This window comes from Melozone crissalis, unplaced genomic scaffold (genome assembly GCF_028551555.1).
Source record: "Melozone crissalis strain CALT ecotype California unplaced genomic scaffold, PUWL_Pcris_2 ptg000074l_1, whole genome shotgun sequence".
In the NCBI taxonomy this organism is placed as follows: Eukaryota; Metazoa; Chordata; class Aves; order Passeriformes; family Passerellidae; genus Melozone; species Melozone crissalis.
In genome coordinates, this window is record NW_026535851.1 from 4,136,675 (window position 1) to 4,160,116 (window position 23,442).

The window sequence follows — 23,442 nt, forward strand, 5'->3', positions numbered from 1 at the left end:
CCTGTTACATCTGTCAAGCTCATTTACTGCTGAGAACATAGACTACCTGTTACATCTGTTCCCTATTGTATCTGTTTCCCCCCCCCCCTCGCAATTTTCAGTAATAAAAACCTCTGAGTTAGCTAGAGCCTTTGAGATCTCCCCAGTGTAGCAGGCGGACCCTCGGCTGGACTGCACCAAAGGACTTCGTCTCTGCGTTGGTAGCTATATCCCCTCTCTCTCTCTCTCTCTCTTTCTCTCTCTTTTTCTCTCCCTTAATCCCTCTATCGCATTTTTTGCTGTAGTTATTTCAATAAAACTGCATTTGTTTTGATTATCACTGCAAACCCCCTTGTACCGTGTTGGTGTTTTGCACTCTGAGATCATTCCTACGAACCATCAGGTCATCTGTCCGCTAGGACGGACCCTGACAGACTGTCATAAAGTTAATGACATTTTCTCTGTTGCAAGGAAAAGGTGGCTCATGAGATCAAGCATCATCTTTGAGCACTGGATCATTACTTTTTAACCATAACAAAACCACAAAATTGTTGACATCGGGAGGATCCTCTTCATCACTTTGCCTAGGTCACCTAGAACTGGGTGCCCAGGACCACACCCAGGCATCTTCTGAAAATCTCCAAGGAGGGAGATGCTATCGCCTCTCTGGGCAACATGTGGCAGAGCCTGGTTCCTCTTACAGTCAAAACTGTTTCCTTATATGCAGACAAAACTTGTGCATTTCAGTTTGTGCACATGACACATCAGCTATCTACATGAACTCAAGGAAACAGTATTCCCATGTGTTTTCCCAGAGCCCAGGCTACTTGAATTGTCCAGTTGTTTCATGTTGTTTCCTAACTCCTAAAGTATGCTGCCCGGTGACAGTCTCGTATGTGCTCTTCATCCTTCTGGAATTCAGTGTCATCTCATTGGTCTTTTACAGACATGAAGTTTTACTTCTTCAATATGGACATTTATCAAACACTCCATGGACTGTGATTTATCATTAGAATGACTGCAGTTCTAAATGACCAGACAGACAACAACTACACAGTTATGAGAAATATCCAGCTGATAACCACACTGCTTTATGTAGCTTCAACTTCAACTTCATGAAACTGTTTTTCCCTAGTCCATCTTCCTCACAGACTATAGACTGTAATACTCTATTTCAAATTTGGTCACTGAGAATTTATGTGCCTCACAGATGAAAGGCAATAAATGGATGATACTGTTTTCCTATAGCAATAAATGCGAGCATTTTGAACTATTTTATGCTCCAACACTCTCAATAGGTATAAACAACACTGATAACCTGTTTTAAAAAAATATGTTAACCAGTAAAGACCATGCATTTGCTGCTTGCAGAAATGGGCCTATGGGAGCACTAGTCAGTAACTAGTGCTATCTAACTGAAGTTAGGTATAAAGCCAGATGCTTTTAAAAGTCTGTGCTTTTAAAGTCAGGGACCTCCGCATTTATCAGTTCCATGGTGGAAGCCTTCCCTGCTTTAGAGAGGCACTACATTGCCAACACCCAATCTAAGATCAGTGCACTCCACAAAATAAGCTGCAAACAAACAAAATATTTTGACTTTTATTTATCACAGATCTTGAAGGAGTTTACAGAAGGTATGTTCTGTCCCTCCAAAATTACACTAAGCACCAGCAAAGTCATCTGCTTTGATATATTCTGACCTCAGAGCTTAGTAATTTTTTAGGTTGAGCACTCCTAGCAAGATTGCTGTTTTTTCCATAACACAGAATGAGTCACCTCTTATTACCAGCTGAAGAAATACAGAGCACTATATATATACTTTTAGAATTTAATTTACATCAAAACAGTTTCTAAACAGTCTGGATTTGCTAAATAGGTATCTAGACAGACTAACTCTCAGAAAACAAAGCACTGGAAAGTGGCTATGTGGTTCCCTTCTAGGGTGTTTAGCACTTTCCCACAGCAAACTAACTGTGCACAACCTTCAGCTTCTACAGCACACAAAATAGTCACATTAACAACACAGCAATATAATGGCTGATACTAACACGCACCTTCTATTTTCAGATTAGCCACTAATCCAGATAGCCATTAATAGCCCAGTATAAATGGATGTACATGTACCAAAAGGATAAACCTACTTAAGTAAGAGATTATAGTTCCTAGCCTTTAAGCAAACATTGCCTTAGCCTTTAGGCAAACACTGGGTAAGGCTGCAAGAGGAACAAGCTACTCAATCATTACAGAGTTTCTTACAAAAGTCTCTTCTTTCACAGGTTTTAGTGTTTATTACAAAAACCCTAGAAACGGAAAAGTACTCTTCTCAGTTTACAACACTGTATGTGATTTAATCATATTAGTTCTGTTCCATGTCTAGCAGTGAAGAGAAAGTCAAAACAAAACTAATTTACTGAATTGTTACCAAGAAGATCAGAAAAGATAAGTGAGTAGCTATTATGTAATTGTTTTTTTGGCCATAACTCTAAGATGTCATGAGAAACAAAGATTCATCGCTCTTACATTCTTTCTATTATGTATCATGGGATTTGATAATACAAGTACAAGCAATTGTATAACATGTCCATCTTGGCACAGCTAAAAAACAAGTGAAGCTTACATGCTAACTTTTAATTTACTGAAACAGAATTTATAATCAGCAAGCATCCTATAAAACATAGAACCATGGAATAATCTTCAGTTGGAAGAGACCCACAAGGATCACCGAGTTCAACTCCTGGCCCTGCACAGGCCATTCCCAATGACCACACTGTTTGCCTGAGAGCATCCTCCAAACACTTTCTGAACCCTGGCAGACTTGGTGCTGTGACCACTTCCCTGAGGAGCCTATTCCAGCGCCCAGCCACCCTCTGGGTGAGGAACCTTTTTCTAATATTTAACCTAAATCCCTGTGACACAGCTTGAGGCCATTCCCTCAGTCTTGTCACTGCTCACCACACCGCAGAGATCAGTGCCTGCCCCTCGTCTTCCTCTCAGGAGGAAGTTGTGACTGCAATGGTGTCTCCCCTCAGTCTCCTCCAGGCTGAACAGACCAAGTGTCCTCAGCCACTCCTCATCCTGCTTCCCCTCAGTGCCCTTCACCCCTCCATGCCCTCACTGGACACTCTCCAGTACTGCTCTTCTTACACTGGAGCACCAAAAGTGCCCCCAGCACTCGAGGCGAGGCTGCCCCAGGGCAGAGCAGAGCAGGACAATCCCTCCCTTGCCCGGCTGGTGATGCTATCCCTGATGCCCCACAGGACACCGGTGGCCCTCCTGGCTGCCAGGGCACTGCTGGCTCATGTTCAGCTTGCCATCAGCTTGCCCAGGGCTCCTTTCCATGGCACTGCTCTCCAGCCTCTCATTCCCAGTCTGTCTGTACATTCAGTGTTGCCCCACATCAGGTGCATAACGTGGCACCTTCCCCTTACTCTTGAACTTCATATGGTTGGTGACTGCCCAGCCCTCTCTGCAGAGCCTCCCAGCCAGAGCCAACAGCTCCTCCCAGTTTTGTATCATCTGTGAACTTCGTATCCCTCCCAGTCCTGCACCCAATAATTTCTGAAGATGTTGAAGAGCACAGATCCTAAGGTGGAGCCCCGTGGAACCCATCTAGTGGCAAGGCACCACTCTGATGTCACCCCATTTGCTGCAACCCCTTGTGCCTGACCCATGAACCAGCTGCTCTCCCAACACATGATGTTCTTGCTTATCCAGCTGTGTGCTGGACATCTTGTCCAGCAGGACACTAGGAGAGACAGTACTGATGGAAGTGAAGGGAGACGAGCACATCCTATTGATGATCATCGGTCTCAAATTTATTGATCCAGCTTACATACTTCTATAGTAGTGTTAATTAAGCTCATACATATTGCAAAAGCTGAGCTCATCATTGGTTACAGATTACATGTCAACCCCTCCTTTTGTGGCTACTTTCTCAAAATACTTGTGGTTTTCTTGTTGAGACTAATACTTGTTTTTCATCCTGCTGTTGACTACATTCAAGGACACCATGTTTTTCACCGTGTTTTTCTTGTTATTTGCTCAAGGACGCAGTGTTGTTGTTTTTCTCGTAAGGAAAAAGGCTGAGAACTTACTGCTTACAGCTGCTTTTTACTGCTTAACCAGCTGTATATGATCATGGCCTTTTTCTTCAAGCCACGTCTGCACAAAACTCTCCACACAGTACCAAAACTTAACTGAAATACAAAAAGACCACAACTGGCTTCCCCTGGTCTACTAGGTGGATTACCTTGTCACAAGCATGCATTCTCATAAAAAAGTCATGTCTCATTTTGCTGGTATCTATCATGAAGTTTACATATTTGCACAAATGGGACTTTGCTCCTTTTTACTTTAAATCTACCTATAAAATTTTTAGGTACCTGACCTACACATTCTCAACACAACTGACCAAGTGTTTATTTCATATTTGAAATCATTAAACAATGAGTTCTGTAAATACATCAATTTACTTTCTTGGACTTCACCTCAAATTGTGCTTTGATCACAAATGTGAGAGTCTAGTGATCTCATCCTTGTGCCTACAAAGAATGTTTGTGTCCATTCGAAAAATCATTAGACATTCTGTCGTCTCAAAAGAAGAAGAAAACATGAATAGCAGGAAATGTGCCAGCCAGGAATGAGAAAGTGACAGACCAAAGATATTAAGACTGACTCCAGCTAACTCTGACTCTGGATATAACCTAGCTGACTCTGGATATTACACTCCATCAGAATCCTCTCCTTTTTGTCTTCACCATCGCCTGAAGCCTTTCCACCAGAGGTAAACTGAGTTTCTGCAAGCCTGGACTTTTTCCGGTGCCTAGCTGCAACATCCAGCCAGCCAAAGGTGTCTCTGAGGTGAAACACCACAGCTGCTGCCTTTGGCCCAGCAGCAAGGGTCAGACGAGCCCAGGCACGTTCCATCTGGTAATACTGGGATCTTATTCCAATACAGTTTACTTGGCATAGCATAGCTACTCAGCTGAGGACTTGGAAGCTTGAAGAAAACTAGCCACATAGTGTCTTGGGGAGGAGGAAAGGGAAGGAAAACATATCCTAAATGTCCTAATTGCTAGCAAATTGAAACCTAGTTTTGGCAAGAACTTAGGTAGGAATAAAAAACTTTAAAATAACACACCTATCATCCAGTTTCTTCCCTGCCCCACCACCAAAGTACTCTACTACTCTGAGAAAGAATGTTTTGATTCCCAGGAAGAGTCTCCTGAAGAGACTTCATGGGTTTTGGTAGTTTGCAAGCAAGGAAGATACAAACTGAGTTTTCTCAGAAGAGGAGTAAAATACAAAATAACGCTGATATTTTTTTTATCTCCTGTCAGCTTTCAGGTGGTGTACTTGCCAAATCTTGTGTAAAGCTGGCAGGATATTTGATCAAATCTTCAAATTTAGAGATGCATTTTATCAAAAGAACACATACAGACACAACAGTTTTGTTGGTGTTTTTTTCCTCTTCTGTTTTTGGCTGCAGACTACAGCTTTTTAAATTTATTAGTACTTTCTTCTCTATACATGTAGCTTAGAAAAAAAAAAAGCGTTGCTTTGCTGCTTTCTCATAGCTGGGTGATTTTGGGCTCCACACAAGGTAAAAGTGTTGCTAAGTCATATTAGTGGTGTCATCTTGCCTTGGAATGTGGAAGTGTTGCAAGATGCAATTAGAACTGGTGATCACATACAGGTTGCTTTCTCATCTCTGCTATTAATGAATTCATGTCCAATGGTGGTGTAAAGCAAATAGATCTCAATGAGACCTTCAACTGGAGCTTGTAGCTGAGATGATTCTTTTTAATAATAGTGGACAAGTTGAGAAGTGTAATATAAAAAAGCCTGTGAGAAAGGATGCCAAGAATGTGGGCTAAGTTGATAAGAAAAGGTGTGAAGACCTTCTGCCAAAATGTATTGGTGTGACAGCATTTTGTCATTATCCTTGGCTCAGGTTCTGGTTCTTTAAAATGTTGCATGCTGCTGAAAGCAAAGAATAAGAGATATCAGTAGTTGTGCTAAAGTGATGTCAAACTCAGGTGTTTCTTCTCAGCCACAGAGTCTGATTTACTGTTTTCTTTGTTTCTCTAGTGCTGTTGTGATTGACTATCAGTGACTTGGGAAAATGGCTTTCTTGGTGTTTCTTGGCTTTCTAAAGATATTGCTGTGGAGTTTGTAGCAAAAGACTCTGAAAATTTAGTGAGCTTTGATCCAGACTCATGGAAAGTTAGTAGTGTTTTCCTTTGTGTTGTCTTTGTGAAGTCCATTGCAGTATGAAGGGAGAAGAGAACAGAACACTGTTTTCCAGCAGCTAAAATGCCACATGAAGTTAAGTTATTCAGAGTGGGCAGGTATTTAATACATTTTGAAAAATCAATATAATAATGTATTTTTCTGTGCTCCCCTGGACACATTAAAAGTATGTCAGATAAGCACTGTCTGCTTCAGGTTGTATCATGCTTTGAAGCATGAACATAAAACTAATACATAAATTTGACCTCTGATTTTTTCAATTTAATTTTACTTTGTGTAAGAAATGGGAATTGAATCACCTCTTTACCAGATTTATCAAGTTTTGAACTAAATAAAAGCAATCTGTATTCCTCAGCAAGATGTTCCCTAAGACAGGGGCATGTCAAAGCAGAGTGCACCTACTCTGCTGTTCAGGTTTTCTTGCATATTTCATTTCCATGTTTGAATGACTACCTAACACATCTTGACTTTAATAAATACGCAAAGAAAATGAAGTGTTTAAAAACTTAGGTTATTGTCTTCAGGCGCATACTTTCCCCCTAACCGCTGAGCTCTACTTGCTCCTTTGCGCTATTGATTGTAACTTCAGGGCCATAACTTGCTTCAATCCCTCCTCCTTGCTCTTCACAGATACAAGTGGTCAGTTGAATACTCCTCCCTAACTTCATTATTTCAGCATACCGACCTTCTACACTTGTTTTTTTTCTGGCGCCTCTTCAATAAGCCCTTCAAGTGTGTAGCAGGTGATATCTTCGTCTTGACACGTCCATCACATGACCGCAAAACATATGAATCCCCTAAGACCCAGAATGTCATTGAAGAATGGGAGGAGGATTCAGACTTTTCTCTCACATTTTTAAGTCTCAGTTCAGCTTGATGAACAGCAGTCAGATTATGCCAAATACTTGGATGGAGTTTGCCATCGGTTGCTTCAGAGTACGTGTTAAATGTTGTGCATAGTGGTTTATTATTCACTGTGGTTTACCAGCAGGCAGCTAAAATAGTGTATATTTGGTGTGTTTATTTGTATTTGTCCATAGATAAAACAAGGTAGAACTTTTGTGTTAGTCTTTGTGATTATTTGGCAATGTTAGTACTGAATTACTTTTCAGTTACAGTTTTTGTGGCCTTGCATAACCTATTCCTCACTTGGTTAGTGAGCTAGGATGGAATTTTAAATGTTTCGGGATGTTCACACTAGGAGAGGTTGGATAACAGACAGAAATTGGAGCTGACCACAGTTTGATCTTACTGGAAGGCAAGGTTTATTAGGGTTAGTTGCAAGGCAGGAATTTTTAATGCAGCAAGGTCATTGCATGTAGCTGTGTCATGGTTTGACGCTGGTGCAACGCCAGTGCCCCCATGAAAATACACTCCCCCTGGTGTCTGCTGTGAGATGTGACCAGGAATAAGCAAAGCAGGCTCCCACTTAGAAATAAAGAAAACTTTATTAACTAAACTACAACTCTAAGTAAAAATCCTGTTAAATCAAAACCTGGGTGCATAGATACTTTGTAGTCTCTTGGGAAATCAAAATGAAAATGTTTTAAAGGGGATTTTATTAATGTGCTTCAGCTCAGAAATTATTCAGAAATTATTTTGCCCTGTCTGGGTGGTAATCCACTTGTTGCCTGCCATCAAATAGTTTGGGTTTGATTGTGGAAACACTTGTTGGAGTCATAAATCAGTCAATGGACTTATGTTTTTAGAGTTATGGCTGTGCATAAATAATGGCAGGAGCAGCATCTGGCACTGGGAATTCTTTAATAGAGAACCATATTGTGATTTGTCTGTTTACAGTGTTTCATAGTAAGGCGCTAATTGCTATTTCCTCTGCATTGGAACATGTATAAGATTCCAAATTACGTGAAATGCCTGTTCCTATTATTATACATAAAAATAATGTGTTCACAATGATATGAACACTTTTCACTCTTTGATATATTTATTCCCTCCCAGTGCTGGTGAAATGGGAGAATGCTCAGATGACAGAACACTTAAAAAAATGAAGCACTGAAGCTGAGATGCTGCTTTTAAATGTCTTTATTGCATTAATTTGGATTTACTAAATAATTTCTGAATCTGTTTACAAAGAGCCTCTGACTAAAAGGAAATTATAACAAGATCTCCTAAGTCCTAAAGGCACACTTTGAATGGCTATTCTTCCAAATAGCTGCAGCAATCTTACATCTGTAACATTATTTAAAGAGGTCATTGCCTAAATTGATGTGTTCTGTTGAATGCCATCATTTCCCAAATTGCATATATATGAATATAGAATTTAGATCTTTGAAAGGAAAACTTCATGATTTTATGTGTAGCACCTGTCACATCTCTTCTTCCCTGAAATGCTTACTTTGTTGCCTTTTTTTCCTTAAGAAATAATTTCTTTTATTAAAAATATACAGAGATATAGACATATATATTCCCTATAATAATTGTGGATGAGGGTCTTAGTACAGTTGGGGAATGCAGAATAAGATTCAGAGTCTTTTACTTCTCAGTCATTAATTTCTCATACCTAACCAAAAGATGAGAGTAACAGTACTCTAAACAAATTGCACCAAACCATGTGGTACTGGAAAAACCTTAAGTTGACATTTGAATTATACAGTAGACAAATTCAGTCCTCCTCTGTTCACAGATAGCAGATAAAATGCTGTCATTTTGGATACTGGCTGGGAAGTCTCAGCTTTCTTTAGTCCTCTAAAGCATTTAAAGTTTCTGTTTGAATTCTTGCTTTTAGATATTGCAGTGAATCTTGAGTAAAATCTGAAATTACTTATTCAAAGGCAAAAAAGAAGTTGTAAGAAGTCTAAAACTCGGACTTGTGTCCCACCTAGACAATGGATTAACTTTTCTTTCTCCAAGTTCCATTAGCTTCTGGGTCCATCACAGCGTGCCTTGATATCAAATCCACTAAATCATTGAAAACTGTAGCTGTTTTTTGTAATGGTCAGAACTTTTAAGGCTTTTTGTCTCTTCCTTTGGTTAGTTCTGAATGAAATAATCTGATTTGTATTTACTTCATATGCCTTTAGTCTCTTTTAACCTGGAGCAGATCAAAGTTCTTCATAAAGAATATACAGAAGCTGGTCAGTAGACTGAAGGAGATTAAGTAAGCAAAAGAAGAATTAATCTTTTTTTTGCCCCTTCCCTTTAATCTCTGATTATTTGTTGGCAAGATAAAAGGATAGATTGTTTTCCACAACCTGTTTCTTGGAATGAAGCCCTGTCCATCCCTGCCTTTGTGTAGTAGGCCGATGGTCACTTTTCAAATCCTGTTGCTGAAGATCTGTCATATCATCCTACAGACAAAGCACAGGGTCTGTCCTTAGGCTTGCTGCTTCTTCAGCACTTAGTGTTGCCAACTCCCTCTGTTCCTCATAAAATACTAGCTGAAAAACTGTTGAAAACCAACCATGATATGAAGCAGCAACTGAGGATGAGTAGTCAAGAGTCCAACTCCAAAGTATAGAAAAATTTAAATTGCAGTTCAGGTTTTTCTTTAGCGGCCAGCGCACTTTATACAATAAACCTGGATTTATATGAAGTGTTGTCAGTTGCTTGCCAGAGTGAAAAAATACCTGACAGATGATAGGTTCATTGCAGTGGTCTTAGCCTGCATGTCCTGGAATGGGTAGTTGATGTCAATACACGTAAAGCTGTATGTAAAGAGAAAGCACAAATGCATTAATTTCTGGATTGCCAGCATGTCCATCACAGTACCTCAAAGACTGTCCAAATGGTTACCAGAAGAGCTTCTGAAGCCTGGTTGGCTGCTGCTGCACACTAACTGTATAGCTGAATGCTGACAGGTGCTTTGTGTGACTTTGAGGGAAGACGAAAATTTTCTTTTCTGTCTGTAGATTATGCTGTGTGGACAGGCCAATAGAAAAAGCAGGTAAGGTAACAACTTAACCCCATGGACTAGTAACTAAAGGTGAAGAGCCCTTCTCTTCTGCATTGCAGAATATTATTTTGTGGGAAATGTTGCAAGACAATTTTCTAATTCCTGTCTGAATCTGTTGTAATAAACTTACTTGCTACAAATTTTGTTCATGTAGTGTAAACTAATATTTCCTGTGGAAGTGTAGGGGTAAATGTTTTCTGAATTGTTATGAGCATAGAGGTGTAATGAGAAGGAACTTCTAGCCGGAAGCTATGGGGTCTGTGAACTAATGATTGAAGCAATCATTCTGTCAATGATGTGTCCTAGCAGCTTGGCCTATGTTTATTTCTACATATTGAGATAAGTAAATACTGCAGTGGAAGTAATGTTTTAATTAAATGCAATGTTCTAATGAAATGCAATGAAGCAATATCTGACGTATATTACTACAACCTTTTAGCAGAGACATTGGCTGTGTTTGGGCTAATTGCATATTACTTACTGGAGAGGCTATTCTCTTCCCTATATTTTTTTTCTTACAGAAAAGTCAAAACATAGTTTTGCATATAAAATTAGCATGAACATTGCTTTGGAAAAGGAAGTGGACAATGACTCCAGTGCAACTCACCATAGAAACATAGAATATGCAGTGTTGGAAGGGACCCATGAGCATCATTGAGTCCAACCCTTGGCTCTGCACAGGACACCTCAAGAGTCACACCATGTGCTTGAGAACATTGTCCAAATGCATCTTGAACTTTGACAGGCTGTGTTGTGCCTACTTACTTGGGGAGCCTGTTCCAGTGCCCAACTACTCTCTGGGCGAAGGACCTTTTCCTGATATGTGACCTAAAACTCCCCAGACACAGCTTCAGGCTGTTCCCTCAGGTCCTGTCCCTGGTCACAAACTGAAGAGATCAGTGTCTGCCCCTCTGTTTCTCCTCAGTCTCCTCCAGGCTGAACAAGCCAAGTGACCTCAGCTGTTCCTCATATGGCTTCCCCTCCAGACCTTTCACCCTCCTTGTGGCCCTTCTTTGTAGGCTCTCTAATAGTTTAGTATATTTTTTTTTTAGATTGTGGAGCCCAAAACTGCACACAGTGCTTAAGGTGAGGCTGCTCCAGTGCAGAGCAGAGAGGGACAATTCCCCACTCTCTTGCCCTTCTGTTGATGCTATGCCTGATCTCCCCCGGACATGCTTGTCCCTCCTGGCTGGCAGGGCACAATGACTCATGTTAAACTTGCCATGAGCCAGGACTGCCAGGTCCCTTTCTGTGACACTGCTTTCCAGCCTCTCATTCCTCAGCCTATGCACACCACCAGGGTTGCCCTGTCCCATGTGCAGAATCTGACATTTGCCCTTTTTAATCTTCCTACACTTGCTGATTGTCCATCTCTAATTTTTCAAGGTCTCTCTGCAGGGCCTCTCCTCCCTGGAGACAGTCAACAGTCCCTACCAATTTAGTGTCATCAGCAAACTTAATATTCCTTTGAGATGTGTGTGTCTCTATGTGAACTTTAGTTTTAAGACACAAACAGCATGATATTGCTATCAGACAATTAATGCAGAAATTCATTAATGTAGGAAAAGGGTAATAGTATACAAAAGGAATCTGCACTAGAAGAGTGAAAAGCATAATGTATAATGTCAGGTTTCATGGTTTGTGATGACAGCTGAGGCTTGCTATCCTTGTGTTTACTTCCCTTGAATACAGCTGACCATGTTTCCCTGCATGATGAGCTAATTATCCATTTCAGTTGGGTATAAAGTGTCAAATTAAGTTGTGATAAAGTTCTAGACAACTCCTTTATATGGTGAGGCCTAATCATGACTGTCATCCTCATTAGATTTTTTTTTTTAATATCATAAGGTAATTAACAATGGAAAATAAGCAGCAGTCTCAGTGGAGGAGTGAGGAGTAATTTTTATTCCTGTAATGTTTATAAATGACAGTGGTATTACCAGTACTGATGATAGGGTGAAAAATTACAGTGATGTGAGGGTAAAGTAAGACGACAGAGGAAATGGCAAAATGGAAAAAAGTAATCCAGATAGAAGAGATTATTAAAAAGATTGATAGAATAGGGTGATGAAAATGGAGCCTGGCTTTGTGGAATGCCTGGGGATTCAATGATTCAATTAACAGTACCAGAGTAATTAAAACTTTGGGCAAACTAACATTCTGCTGTTGAAAAGGTCCATCTGGGTAACAAGGCACCTAAAATTGTGGAAAATATCATGCAGGGAACTTTGCTGTTATATGCAAAGCTAGCAAAGTAATGGTTGGCACAAGTGAAGCCGTGAAACGGAGTTTATGAGAGTAAGGAGGAATTTCTTTGAGCTAAGTAATGAACATTTGGAAAATTTATCAGATGAATGCATGAATGAAAACTGAAAAAAATTGTTTTAGTCTAGGCCTGTTGCTTCTATAACTCTAGATTTTTAATCCATATGAACTTTACTAATGTAAACTTTTCTCAAACGCACTGTATATAACCTATGAAGAGTTACTTATCAAAACGATTGACAAATTGTCACTACTCACTTGGAAAAACCGTTGTAAACTCAAGCTGTGTGGTGTTCCTTATGCTGCTGTGTAAAATGAACTGCTCAATCTCAACAGCAACAAGCTGTGGTTGAAGTTGTGTTGTATTGAGTTGCCATTTAAATATCTAAGATTCTGTAGTTAAAGTTTACATCAACGTAGAAATAATTCAGATTTGTCATTTTGATTTAGAGTTTAAATCTGTTTTTCTGAGTTTTGCATATTTAAAATAATTCCTTTTTTTTTTCTTAATTTATTGTGTTCTTACTCAATTTCCACCTTTCTTCAGCTAAACAGTTTTGTGGTTTGTGCGATACACATTTTAAATTATTTTTCTTATTATTTCTTAATAGACTTTTTCCTCATATGTGGGTAGTAATGTGAAACAGTCATGAACTGATATATGAATGGATAAGTTAGATGATGATTAGTTTGCTGGAAAAAAGAATCAATAAATCAGAGAAGTCTGATCTGTTCTCACATAAGGGAAATGGATGTCATAAAATCCATTTTTCAGCCCTTTTTGACTTTCTGGAACTTCAAAGATAACAGGTCAGCAATAAGTCACTTTATTATTGCTGTAATATAATGCTGACCATTTGAGGCAGAACATTTATAAAAGGCAGGTGATTTAGAAGAACATAAAATTAAAATTAAATAAATGCTACAATTCCTCACAATGTCTGGGCATTCTGTAGTAGGAATTCTATAGGAATTTTGCCTTTCTTTTGGATAAAGACAGCCTTGATCTAAATCCTTAACTAAATGTACCATCATGTCATCATGTGCAAGGACATAGATTATAGCCGGCTGGTTCTCTGTTGGCCTCTTCCTGAATCTGTTGGTCCATTATTTCTTCTTTACTCCTGAAGAAAAAGCTTTAGCAAGTACATTCTCCCAGCATGAAAACTTGAAAGAATGCACTTGGGCTATTTTGAAGATAGCAAGGGAACTGTGCATTCTTTTGTCATTAGGGTTAGAAGTCCCTGAACTTGGGTTTTGGGAGTGGGGTGAGGGCAATGCTTAAGAAACTTTTTTCTTTGTTTCTGCTGTCTCAAGAAAGGTTAAATTTCCTTTCCTTCTCATGGTTATTGATATTGTATGCGTACATTTTTTCCTTTTAGGTAGCTCGAGTGACATTGTGTTCAGGAAAAGTTTTGTGCTTGTCTATCAAGGTGCTTTTCTGTCAGGAAGGCTGGAGAGAGGGCTGACAGCTCAGCCATACATTTAAAATACCATAGTTCTTTTATTGTGCATGAAGAACAACTATCCATTCCAATTCAAGATGTGATGGAGTGTTTGAATGCAAATTTTTCTGGGGGGAGGAAAAAGGACTAAATTGTTATTGATAAATGAATTACTACATCTTATAGCAAATAAGTGGATATTTTATGATGAATGTAGTCTTTATTTAAAGAACTGTATGATCCTTGTCATTAGGCATAAATCTGCAGGATGTGAGTCACTGGTGTAATATTCTCTGCCTGAATCTGTAACTATTGAATAATGGCTTCGTGATAGCAGGTGCTGAGTTACAGCCTCAGTCACATGTCAGCCTCTTGTATCAGTGTAACTGCTTAATTACTGCTAATTTACAGGAGAGTACAGGACTGGTCATACTGCAGATTTACAAAATGCCTAAGGAGGGTTTGCTTGCAGCACTCCAGATGAAGCCAAAGGGAATCCCATTTCTTATTTTCATCCATTATGATGAAAAAGGGGCTGGAGTTCAAGTCATTAAATTAGAGACCTAAGAACACTCTACTTTTCTTGAGTTCAAAACAGATGTACAATTGTAATTAATTCTTACTTTGGCAGTGCAGGTGATGATATCCAAGGTCATCTTCTTCTACTTAACCCTTGTCCAACATACTTGTGAAGGGGGGTAGACCCTTTGTTTATCTGGTCTACAAGGAGCAGGTGCTGGAACACAAAAGCTGATGATTATTCCAATGTTTGCAGCCCTGTTAGTCAAATCCTTAGAAGCCAAGAATCTGGTCATTAGTACTGAAATTTGAAGGCCTGTTTAAAATAAAGCTTTGTGTCTTAAGGACTACTTGCTGGTTTATGTCAAGTTTTACCATGAGCTATTGTTTGTTCTTCTAGCTTTTTCCCTGAGTAAGGACAGATCTTTGACGGATAGAAAGTACAGCAGCTTAGCTGAAACCCCCAGCTGCACCAAATTTTACCTTGGCTATGAACTTTCCCTGCTAAAGCTTAGTAATTATGAGTAGAGCTGTGTTATGTGATTTATTGTTGCTGCCTAACTGGGCAACAGGAGAGTTGCTAGTAGTACAGGCAGCATTGCTTCTCACTGGCAATAGATTTAATCTGTGAAAATAATTCTTTTCACTGAGTGTAAATACAAGGAAAGGCTGGGAGATAAACTGTCTTTATAAATAGAGGTTTGAATTAGTGCCTTTATGTAGATCCAAACAGAAGGCATGTGACCTATAGACTTTTAAAATACAGAGCCTGCTCACATCTCAAATCCATTAAGTAGAATTGTATTGCTATGTATTATTAATATTTATTAATAACTAGCTGAATATGTAGGTATACACAGTTTGTGGTAACTGGGAGCGGGGCTGTGGCTGAGTCTCATCCCCAGTGGACTGCAGCTGTGAGAAGCAGGTGAGCAGCATTGACAGCAATGAGCCATGGAGTGCCCAGGGGCACTGACCAACCACCAAAGGGAACAGAGAGCACACAGGTGCAATGCATGGACAAGGAGGGGTATAAAAGGTTGGGCTGAAGAACAAGAAGGGCTGACACTTGAAGCCTTCTTCAGTGGTCTGGTGTTACTCTGTATGGGTTTTAGCTTTCTGAAATGGTATGAGAATACTCTGCATTGTGGCTGTCTCAACTGTGACATATGCTATGACATTAATACAAAAAGCTTTTTCTTTTTTCTTTGATTTTTCTTGTACTTGTGTGTGGCTTTAATCCCCACCTCCCATTTTAATTTTGATGTTCAGGTTGCTTTGCCAGCATAGAACATAGTGTACTGGTTGAAATCTACACTGGTATTACAGTAACTTCCCAGCAGCCACTTATGAACATCAGCAAGGAGTCCCTCATAAGAAATTGTAGTGAGTTCACTTCTCATTTTCAGCTTTTTGTTCTATTTGTATCTGTAAGAACTAAGAATTATTGAGCAAGTAAGAAAGCAGGACTAGAGGAAAACTTCATAAAGCTAAGAGGCAGGCTATACATTTTGGATAGTGTAATAGCAACAGGTTTATTGTTGTTGGATTAGAAAATTTTTTCTGAACTGTTTTTGAATATAAATGCACCAATTCAGCCTTTAGACACTAATTCATCAAAGCTAGAAATTATATTTTTGAGTAATATAACTCAACTTGACAGTAAATGAATCATAAGGATTAGAGGTAAGATTTTTTTTTAATGGCAAACTTTAAAATAATAGACTGGAGATTAGGTTTAAATTGTTCATAGGCAACTGTGCTGAATGATTTTCAAATGCAGCGTATGAAAAGAAAATTATGGCTGTTCAAACAAAGTAATTCAAATCTTACCAGAATTAATTAAGAAGAAGACAGAATGGTAATATCTTAATTCAAGTATCTCAGTTACCAACTGATATTCTTGGGTCTGGCTCCTAGTCTCTGCCCCGAGATGTGTGGGATGGTTCTGAGGCAGCCTGCACTCTGAAGAATGGCTCTGGACTCTCTGCTTTTTGGTCTTCTGGTTGTTTATTATTTCTTATCTACAAAATTTTCTCTCTGCCCAGCCAAGGTCAGCTCAGCAAGGCAGCCACAAGCACTCTGACCGCCCCCGAGGTGGTGTTGTTCTTATACCCTACAAACTACATATATCATATTTACTTTTAATTCCCAATACCTATCACCTATGTTAGACAGTGTACTTCTATTCTAAACCAATCCAAAAGTGCCAACATCACTGCAGAAAATTGAGAACATGAAGAATAAAGAAGAAGGACGAGACATGCCCAGGTTCCTCCATCTTGTCCCCATTACCCCTATACCAAAAATCCTAAAATCTACATTTTTACCCTATGAACGCTCCATTTTTACACCATTCAAACTTGTGTGGCTCTCATGTCCTCATACACAGGTGGCACTTTGTTAGAAGGATTGAAATCAAGCCACCAGGTGTTCTGGGCAACATGCCAGGGTCTCCGAGCCCCCCGAGAGGGTTCTCAGCAACTCTGAACATCCAGAGGGATGTGCTGAGTTCCCACATTATATAATTTAGTGGAAATCTTAAAAAATCCCTTGAGAAGGAAAGGTGCTCATATTCCAGGAGACAGAGTAGTTTTATTCTTTATTTAGCAATGGTGTATTTAAGTCAAGTTTTCCTTGCCCACTTTAATGCAAACATAAAACTGTGTCTACACAGAAGAGGCTTCCAGGGGTAAGAGAGTGTGATGGTAGTGTCTCTTTTCAAAGCATTTATTGATTTTAGACTATATTACATAATTGTGTTTGGAATAGTAAAATAGAACCCCTTTTATCTCTTTAGAATCAATGGAATAGAACTATCAGGAGGTTTTGATTAAAAATTTATATAGAATCATAGAAAAATTTTAGTTGAAGAAGTTCCCTAAGATGATGAAGTCCGTCCATTGCTGTGTGTGCAAAGAGGATTTTCATTTTTTCATTGTAATGATTTGGTTATAAGTGGAAATTTGCTGGAGAATACTGCATTATTCTCCAGTGTAAAAAGAAGAAATTGCAATATGTTTATGTTATTGTACCAAGCATCTTGTAAACTTTAGATATATGCATTTCTTTGTGGCCAGATTGCACACTCACAGAATCCTGAAACGTGTGTCTACAGAGCTGCTTCTTTATTATTTCTTAGGGTGAAGCAATGATATTTTTATAATAAAGAGGAGTCTTTGTGTTACTTCAGGATGGCTTCTATTTTGATGAGCATCACTTGCAGAAGGACTTTTTAATATTGCAGAATGCAGACAAGAACTAATCTCATTCTTTGGAGTATGCTACTATGGGGCACTTCACATAAGGTGCGTTTTTATTTTCAGCTCATTATTTTTGCTATATTCAATTATTCCATGTGAGATTTTGTCATCTTTGGCTCTTTTTTGTAGCCCATTGAGAGGGGGAGGTTACTGCTTTATTCCCTTTTCAATTACCCTCTGTTCTGTTGTCTGAAAGACTTGATGTAGTGACTGATGAAAGCACAAAATAATTTTGTCAGTGCAGTTTCTGTCTAAGCCCTCAACTCTTTAGCCCTTGTGCTGTGATGAGCCTAAAGGCAAACTTTGTTTTTGACTTCATGTTGACTTAAATATTTCAAGTTTTATCTCTTTTACCAACCTAGTGGAGGTTCCAATTTCTTCATCATGTAAATTATAAAAGCATTGCAACTAAATTCTGCCTCTTTATTGCTGGAAAATGGTGTATCCTGGATATATTTTTGTCAAGGTAATGCATTTGTTCCATTTTTTGGTGCAAGGGAATTCTAGAACAAGGGCAAGACAGAACTTGATACTCTTTTTGTCAATGAAAAGGTTTTTCCTGAAAAGTGACTTTAAAATTATGGTAATTCATTTCACAGAGATGCTTTATAGCATTCTTTTTTCCTGTGCATTATTCAGGAGACATATAAAGTAATTTCTTTACTGTTTTTCTTTCTTAGAATCTTTTTGCGGACAAATTGCTGAATGTCTGTATTAATTCAGAATAGGAACATACCAGCATTGCTTCCTTGAGCATGCATAAGTCTGCAGTGTAAATACTTCTATCAGGTCATAGGAGGGAAGACAGCTTTTGTTTAGCTCTCTAAGAAACTAAGCTGTGAAGCAGACAAGAAAAGTGTAGACAGATTGTGCTATGACATGGACCAGACCTAGTTAAGTAGCTACTGAAATTTTTTAAAGAAAAACGTAGCCTGAGGCAAGGGCACAGGCCAAATTCAGTGCTCAAATACATCAAAATAGGTTTCTTCAAAGGAAGACGGGAGTGTCACCAGCTTACAAATTGTTTTCCAAGGAAATGTAATTAGAGTAGTATTTGTGAAGCCAAGTGGCGTGTGAGGATGTGTGTGTTGTGAAGGGATGTTAGGATGTTCTGTCTGCCGCTGCAATATCAGCAGAGTGCTGACAGGGGCTGCAGTGCCATGAGGGAGCAACCCCACCTGAGTTCCATGTGTGATTCCTGGTGACAGAGGCAGATTGACACAGTGACTCAAGGCACTGCAAAGCCTCTGGGCTTGGCAACACAAATGGCATCTTGCACTGATGAGTAAGAGCTCAGGGAACTTCTGCCCTGCATGTCCTGGCAGTGCTCAACCACTCCAGCTGGTCAACTCCTCCTGCAGTTTCCTTATGTTATTTATGATGTACCTGTGCACTCATATAGTGCTATTCCCCAATCATCTCCATTTCAGTCCTGTTTCCTCTTCTCTTTTACCCCTTTCTGTCCTGCCAGCTCCTGGCTAGTAGTTCTTGATCTCACTGTAGTCTTGCCTGTGCTCTAAACCTGGTATCTTTTCTTCGTGCTATGTTCTTGAGGGGTATAACTCCTATGGAGGCTCCATGCTGAATAGAGAGATCTGGGAACAAACCAGACAGGGCTTTATGTATACAGGGTTATGGATAGGGCTGACACACCAGCAGAGTTTTCTAGCAGACAATTGATTGGTTTTAAAATACAGTCCAGCATTTGGTTTTGAAAAGCAAGCAAGTTGTGAAGAATAAACATGTAGCCAGTGAGTCTGAGAATGACACTAATGGCTCTAGTTACTATTCGCACAGTGAACTGACTTACCAGAATTCTTTTCTACTTCATAGTCTTCTTTTTCAGTGGTTAGTGCATAAAAGCCTACCAAAGGGAACAAGAGGGAAGTAACCTCTGAAGTAGAAATCCATGTTTAAAGATGATACAAAAAATATATAGAGGGGACATTTTTAATAACTATACGGGAAAAAAGTGCACTCAATTGAATGACTACAGCAAACACCAGATTTAGGTATGAAAGATTACTTGTTCTGTCTCTCCTGTCTGAAAGATGTGTTTTTTACCTGGAGAAAAAAAAATCCTTGGGATTTAATTGGACTTTGAAAGTAACTATGAGAAAATTCAGACATTGGCTATCCCAGTTTGACAAGAACAGTGACTTGGGAGCTATTAATTTTACCTTGGACGTCAGAGCTATTTGAACTGTCTTAACCCTGTGTTTACTGCTCCATGGCTTTTATTCTTGTCTGTGTTCCCTCACCTCCTCATTAATGGAACTAATCTCTCAGCAGTGATTCAGTCTTCTCTTTGGAGAATAAATCCTGCTCAATTTATTATGGATTGGTTTATTTTTTGTTCTTTTCCATTTCAATCAGTTCTCTAGTACTGCTGTTTTGGAAGATACCTTCACAAATCTTCCTGCCAGCAACAATAATATCTAAAGACAGAACCCTCCCCCCTTTTTTTTTGTTTTTTGGCAATATGGATGCTTAAGTGCAAGCTAAGCATATGGTGTGAATGACACAAGTTATTTCTTGGTTGGGAGTTACCATTTTTATTTCTTGTCCTGTAGCTACTACTGTTGTGTAGGTTTCTTGTAACTTTTCTCAAGTAGTTTTATTCGGTAGTAGAATTACTTTATAGAAATGTTTGTCAGTCACTCCTGTGGCAGTATTTGAGAACTTCTCTTTCCATTTCTTTGGAAAAAATGTTATCTAGATCTTCGAGGATATCTTGCACTGCATCTTATTCATTTGCATCACTTTTAATCAGCACACAGGAGTATTCTGTATCACAAGTCTGGAAATGGGAATCAGGAGTCATTACTGTCCACTGTGTGAAGATGTGGAGACTTGGTTAGACACATGCCCACACACTCTCTGGGGAGACAGGGAAATACTTTTTCACAAAAATTTGGTGAATTGTTTGCTGAAATTGTTCCTCAAGCTGAGAATTTATTGGAAATTCCTTTCTGTCTTCACAGCCTCTCTTATCTTGGATGCTGTGCATTCAGTAGGTCTCACCTTGTGCTTTTTTGTAAGTCAAGGTATTTTCTCCCTCTTCAACATACTTATGATTTTACAGAATTTCTGCTCTGTTATGACTGCAGTTATTTATTCTGGGTCCCGTTTCATGCATCTGCTCTACTTTCAGAGTCAAAACTGCCAAGATATTGCTCTCACATCAGCCTTACACCTTTTCCTACTATCACAGCGGTACTTTGAACTTATAATTATTCTACCAGCCTGTTTACCACTAACAGAATGTTTGAATCAACAAGAAGTTGAGACTGAGAGAAAATTTGATCTTTTAGAACAGTGATGTAGAATCTCTGACATATGGGGGGAAAATGCAGTAAAATTCCAAAAACATGAGCTAGTACATGAAATATGATAAACTTGTTTTGTAAAAGAATCATTATTACTATTGAATGTGTCATATAAATTATGCCTGTCAGCTGCCCTGTATTTTGGGTTTTTTTTTTCAGGTAATGCCATATAAGTCTTCTTGATATAATTGGAATAGCAAAATAAACTTTATGAAATGAAATTTCCAAATATGTTTTGGTTGGTTAGTGGTTTTGACAGAAAGTCAGTGGAGAAAGAATCATCATTTTTGCTGGCTCAAGATCCACTTTAAATTAAAGCAAAAAAAAGTGAATGCAGGGGTAGTAAAAATGCAAAACAATTTAGTATTTTGCCTGTGTTTAGGACTTTCTGGTGTTCAGATTTGTGTGAACTAGCTAATGGTTGTTTTTCTCTGATTTTGGTAGTATAAGAAGTTGCCATTTTTAAATGAATGATTTGACAAATACTCTTCATTGTTCTAATAGCTGAAAGCTAGATAAGAGCATATGGAAGAGTAAATAGATTCTTGTTAACAATCTGAGGGAAAAAAAATCTCCTTTTGCAAACTGGGCTGTGTATTCATCCAGGCAAGGAGAAGGTCATAAAATCTTTATATCAATCTTAAAAAAAATTTCAAAAATCCTCTGTAGACTACGTTGAATTTGTTGCAGTTGCTAGAAAGATCATTTATATCCTCACTTCCCCCCTCAGTAACCGTGAGACATGAATAGCTTTCTTTTTTAATTTTTATTATAAACAAATTGTGTTTGTACTACAGAGAGGCAGTCAGTTAATTCATAGAAAACATTGACACCAGATCAGAAATTCAGACTTGCTTCTTTGATTTCTGCTCCAAAACTGCTTCTGATATTTTCTCAGTATTGTAATGTCATCTGGGAATCTGCAGGTAGCTGATTTTCCTAGGATTTCTCTAGTGCTTCTTATGTTCATATGTATTTGCCTGTTTCTCAGTGCAGTTGTTCAATGATTTTGATGTGGAAAGATATCCCAAGTGCATTTGTTGCATATATAACTAAGCACAAAGCTGTATATTAGCATAGGAAAGCCTGAAGACTGGACATAAAGGACAGTTTCAGTTTGTGATATGTAGCACTTTGTTTTTCATGTCCTTATTGGGGAACATTAGATGTGCTTTAACACCTGACTCAGCAGAAGTGTGTGTTTCAACAAGAATAGTTTTCCTGACTTCTAAAGGAGCAAATACAGACCGATCCTTGTTAGGGGTAAGATTCCTTACTTGTGCAAATTCTTTCCCTTTATAGCATGTCTGACCAAAGCTGTCTTTATTACTACCTATGAAGTCAGCTACTTGTTTTGCAGCAGTTCTTTGGCTTAGCACTGGAATTAGTAGCTAGAATTGGCTCCTGTATCTACTGGGGACCTGTCCTTCTGTCTTCTTTACAGTGTTATTATGTCTTTAATTGGTCTTTCTACTCAGACTCAATTCCTGATCTCCTTCACATATACACACCTTGAATTCACTTGAAAGGAAGAATTTTCTTGTTATACTCAAAGCACTTTTCTTGTCTGTTTGGTTCACGTGAAACAGAAGTGCATAATGACCAAAACATTAAAGAACTCCCATTGTATTAGTGTCACTCTTTGACAGTCGTAGTGCAGTTACCTAAATAAGTTAAAATAGGTACAACTTATAGCACTAAGGAAAAACAGTGATGGCTCTTAGAAATCTGCCTTAGAAAAAATTGCCTTCTGTAGACACCAATACTTCCTGTCTCTTGCAGACTGTTTTCTTTAACATCTTTATTCTTCTTTTTCCTGACCATCTTTTTTCTCATGTGTCTAGGTCAGCTTGATGAGCGACATACAAACCCTCTCAAAAACTGAAAGATTAGCAAACTTTAAGCATCTGTTCCTTCTCTCTTAGGTATGAAAAATAGCAACAAATCTTAATTGTGTTTTCCCCATTTGGAATATTTTGGTTCCCACAGGAAGAGGTGGCATTCTTCCTATATCGATTTAATGGGAGTTGCTGTACAGATACCACTTTATACATATCTCAGGTACTGTGTAAGCTTTCTGTCAGTGTCTTTTTATGATACTCAGGTGTGAGTATGGGGTACACTTCAGTGATGTAGATGGTGGAGGGTTTTTTTAAAGAAGTGAGTAAGCTTACACCATTGATGAGAACCATATGAGAGACCTGCTGAGATCATCTGAATCAGCCTTTGGGCACCAAATATCTTATTTTACTGTCTAGCTTACAGTGAGGATAAGTTCAGTCTCTTTTTAATCTACTGAGTATCTGAAGACAGGCACTCTACTGGCTAGGTGAAAATCAAATACTGATAGTAAAAATGGGAATACACTGATGGGAAAGGACAGTTCAGCTAGAGTTCTTAGTCTCAAGGGTGTTCCCAATTTCTTTTAGAATCTTCATGGTGTGTACTCTTTTGCTCCAAACTCTGCTTGATACAGT